Genomic DNA, 5,017 nt, shown 5'->3' with positions numbered 1-5,017 from the left:
CTCGAGATGCTTCAACACAACCATATGAATCATGAATTTCTAGCAGGCGGGTATGGTGTACAGAACTTCCCAAACTTTCCAGTCATGAAACTTGATCTTCATGGCCCATCCCTTGGGATCGGCTTCCTGAGAAATACTCTCTGGGAAACACTGCGCAAATGGTTGACCTCTGAAAGCAAAGCCATGTTCAAAACTCCTCTAAACCTCAGACGAAACCCAGGTGCTGATTCAGTCCCTATAAAATGAGCCATTTTTGAACCTGCCAGCAACTGAGGCAGCCTCTTAACCATCAGACAGCCAACACAGTCACAGCCACAGCCTGTGTTTGGGTTTTTAAGGAGGGACCTACATTAAGTACTTGTTTTTTAAGCTGATAGGTAGTCATCATCTTGTGGCACAAGAAAAGGGTCTGAGAAGCCTTCCCCTAACTCCCAGCCATCTCCGTCATTAATCTGCCTCTACAACTAAAACTTCATCGTTGGGTGAAGAGGCCTCGATACAAAGTCAAATATGCCTGGGAAGAGTGGCACGTCACCACGTGTGACCCATCACCATGAGTTAGCATGAGTCCGTAGATGGGATTCCTCTCAGGGTCACAGCTCCCATGCCAGCTTTGATTTCCTGGCAAGGAAGTTACACTGGGGCTCAAATCAGGCTCTAGAAGTGCAAGGTTAGGGAAGGGGCAGGGCCTGAGCTGTCTGGGGTGCGTGCAGGCTCTGCTGGGGTTGGCAGAGAAGAAACAAGCCAAGTGTTCCAGAACTTGCCAAACTCAGATCTTACACAGAATCTTATAAAGATCTAAACACAGGTTTGGAGAGACCATCCCTCACATGCAGCTAGGGCACTGACTCCTTTCCCATAGATCCAGCTCACCTCTTGGGACTCTGGTCAACCCAGGGGCCTCTCAGTCACCTGTGGGGATACCCAGTGCCTATGGTGCAGGTCAGCCTTGGACCACACCTGCCCTAACCTAACCCCCAAATCTGGTAACTGAGTCCCACCCACTACTGCAGTTCTAGACCCAAATACCTACTCTTGGCCCCTCTCACCTTATTTCCTCAGCCCTGAACTTGGCTTCCTGCCAGACCACCCCCCCTCCTTCTGCCTCAGTCTTCTACCTGTCATTCCACTTCAGGTCCCCCAGCTCTTAACCTTACATCCCTTCAAGTGTCTGATGTCCTACCCCAAGCCGCAGGACAAACCCAGCTCCTTACTGCCACAGCTTTGTCGATGCCTCCTGTCTGCTGGAAGGAGCCTCAGGCCATGCTGCACCTGCCTGCTGGGATGGCTGCTTACTGCCTCCTGCTAGGCCTCCCGAACGCGGTATGCCCCCCTACTTCTGGCTCCTTCCATGGTCCGTCTCATTCCCATGGTTCTGTCTGGGTCCAGCTCCCAGGTATCCTCCTCCCACCTTCATCTCCTCCCTGGAACACAGACCTCCACAAAGCTAGTGCTACTGACTTGGGTTGCCACCGGGCATTCTCTGAAGCTGAAATCCCTCCCAAGGGTCTTGTTGGTTCAGCTTTTCTGAGGTGACCTTCTGATACTTCTGCAATGGGGCAGGAGCAGGAATCCCTGGACAAACTAAGCTGAAAGCCTCCCACCAAGGTTAAGCGGGGACCACAAGAGGGCAGTATTGGTTAATGCTTGCTTCACAGAGCTGCACGCGGTTACCCTCATTGTTGCTGAGGGGAGTGGGAGGAGGATAGAGCAGTGCAAACAGTGGAGAGTTCTTTAGGGGAATAAGCTTATTTTGTGTTAATTTATGCAAAATAAAAAAAGGATGTCAGATGAAACATTCAAGGAGGCTTTATTGAGGGAGACTCCAACGATGTCATAAGGGAGACCCTCCGCTATCTTTCAGCGGAGCCAGTTTGTGCACGGGGAATTAAGAAAGCAAATTCTAAAGGGCCTCTTGGGAACAGCACCAACAGCAGGTGCATGACTACACTCCAAGCCCACGTGTTGTAAGATGGAAACAATAACAGCCCCATAGGAGGCAGAAAAGGCAAAATTGCCCTCATTTTTAGATGCAGGAGCTGCACCCCCAGAGGATTCCAATAACTTGCCAAGGTCTTGGCTTGGCTAATGGCAGAGCTGGGGCCAGAACGCCAGGACTCCTGTCGCCCCCGCAGAACATCTTCCACTACACTCCACCGGATCTCTCCTCTGATCCCAAATGAATCAATCAGTAAGCTGTTACTGATAGCTACCATGGGTCCAGGCTGGATGGTTTCCAGGGCCCCTTCCAGCTCTGAATAACGAAAGCCCCAGATTTCAGCCTAACACAGACTCTTCCTTGGAACATTCCTTTCTTCTGCAGCTCCAATCTGCTTGAGTCCAAGAACACCTTTATTCAGGTTTCTCTGAGGTCACCATAAGTGGGCTTTGATTTACCAAACCCAGTACATGAATGACTATTGGGTTCCCATAAATTATAAACTGAGGGAAAGCAGTTTTTTCAATTATGCATAAAGTTCCTTTAAACAGCAAAGTTCCCACACCTGTCACCCTGCTAATCAAGCATTTAAAATAGAATTGAACTCATAAGACTTTGATTTACATCCAACGTTGTGGGAATTCATCTACTGCTGATCCACCCACATCAAGGTAGAGAAATAAAAGGAAAGTGGTTAGGAAGTAAGGCCTCCGGTTCTGCTGGGTGTGTGTGAGCACAAAAAGGAGGTGGCGGCCAGGCGCGGTGGCTCATGCCTGTAGTCCCAGCACTTTGGGAGGACGAGGCGGGCAGATCACGAGGTCAGGAGTTTGAGACCAACCTGGCCAATATAGTGAAACTCTGTCTCTACTAAAAATACAAAACTCAGCAGGGCATGGTGGTACACACTTGTAGTCCCAGCTACTCGGGAGGCTGAGGCAGAAGAATCACTTGAACCCAGGAGGCAGAGGTTACAGTGAGCTGAGATCGCGCCACTGCATTCCAGCCTGGGAGACAGAGCGAGACTCCATCCCTCCCCCCACTCAAAAAAAAGTGAGAAGGTATAACTCTTTGACCCTCTGGTCCGCCAGCCCTTTTCATACTTGCCAGCCAGAAGGGAGCCAGTCCCTCCTGGCCAGGGCCATTAACTAAACTGACTCTTTAATGGCACCTACAGTGAGCAAGGTAGTGTGCTCCGTCCTCAGCCAGCCTCTAATCTAGTGGTAGAGATGACACAAGGCCAGACCATTTTATCACCAGGCAGCCAGAGAGACGTGAAGCACAGGTGGTAGTAGCTGGAGACTGGGGGAGTATGTTCACAGGTGGAAATAAGATGGTTTTGTAGGCCAAGGAAACTGCCAGCAAAGACAGGAAGGCAGGCAAGCATAGGGTGTATTTAGAGAACATTAAGATGCATTCCCTGTCTCCAACTTGATTATAAATTACAGAAAGGAAGGAATCGTATATGATGATCCTTGGTGTTTCCTCGGAGTGCCTGGCACAGGGTCATGAATGTGGAAGGGGCTTGCGAAATACTGTTTTCGGGTGAACTTCTCAAGTCAGGACATTTCCCCAGGGCAAAGAGGCAGGTGCGTTGAAAGGAAACTGACTTGCTAGTAAGCACACACTATGCCAGTTTCTCGTGTATTACCTCTCTGCTGCACGTCCTCACTTAATTTCCCTGCTTGTGACAACTGCAGCTGAACCTATTAACATGTCCCTTGTTAGCTAGCACAGTATTAAGCTTTGTCAGTAGATAGCGCTGGAGAGATGTCACTGGAGGAAGGGGCTTCTCTTCCTGGTTCTGGAGCGCCTTCCTTTTTTCCTACTCTGGCAAAGCTCTAATCCTTGGCCCACATGTAGAACACCTAGTGACTGTCACTCCCAGAAAACTTCAGTAGCACCTTGGGGCAGCTCCCCAAAAAGTTTCCCAGCTAAGGTTCTCTTCAGTAACTTCCTGGCAGGTTCAATGGCAGGAAGCTTACCAATGAGTTTTGTTCACACCCAGCACTTACCAGGGTTGACCTGTTTGACCTTGACGTCAGCAAACTTTTATGCCATTCAGTGCTTCAGCCATACCGTCTCCAAAAAGGGGCACCTCTTCTAATTTTATTCTAGTCTAGATATATTAGAATTCTCTTTTACCCTCTAAGTAGTAGCCAATCCCCTGTTCCTAGTTAATAGTTCTTTATATTCTACCTTCCCTGTTGGAATTATTGTGTGGTTTCTGTCTCCTGACTAGGCCCTGACTGATAAAAACACTCATACACGTGCATTCACCCACTTGCCTGCATACTCCCTGCTCCCTCCTCAGTCTGATTTCTCCTGTGAATCCCTGGAGCACCTTGAGTCAACTCTCTCTTGGATAGTACTTATGTCAGCCAGGGTTCAGCCAGGAAAACAGAAACCACACTATTTCAAGCAGGAAGGCATTGCATATGGGGACTTTAGTACTGAAATCCTAGCTTCACCTCTTCCTAGCTGTGTAACTGTGGGCAGGTAACTTCTCTCTGCAACTCAGTTTCCACTTCTCTAAAGATAAAAGTAATAATGGTACCTAACTCATAGTTTGCTCTGAAAATTAAGTAAAAATATCCATGAAAAATTCTCAGTGCCCGGTACATGGGTAGTGCCCGATAAATGTAAGCTATTGTTACTGTTACTATTATAATCTTCTAAACACGTCAAGACATCTGAGGAAAGTGTTCAAAGCCACAACAGAGTCGGAGGCTGAGGCAGTTAGAAAAGGAAGAGAACATTTTTGCAGTAAGATGTCCATTCCTGGTTGAAGGAAGACTACCCTGGATTGGAGGTAGACGGAGGCGGCAAGGATATGACCAAGTGGCTCAAAGATACCTGTCTGTCCTCAACTTAAGTTATACATACTAAACTTTCTTCACCTGTGCTGAGCAAAGGTCTCTCCTCCAGACATCTTTTTACATTTTTAGTTTAAAAGATAGGCCAGACGCAGTGGCTTACACCTATAATCCCAGCACTTTGGGAGGCTGAGGTGGGAGGATCACTTGCATCCAGGAGTTCGAGACCAGCCTGGGCAACATAGCCAGACCCCATCTCTGGGAT

Source organism: Nomascus leucogenys, chromosome 19, assembly GCF_006542625.1.
Source record: "Nomascus leucogenys isolate Asia chromosome 19, Asia_NLE_v1, whole genome shotgun sequence".
Lineage (NCBI taxonomy): Eukaryota > Metazoa > Chordata > Mammalia > Primates > Hylobatidae > Nomascus > Nomascus leucogenys.
The sequence above is the reverse complement of the archived record's forward strand: the minus strand, read 5'-3'. Positions refer to the sequence as shown.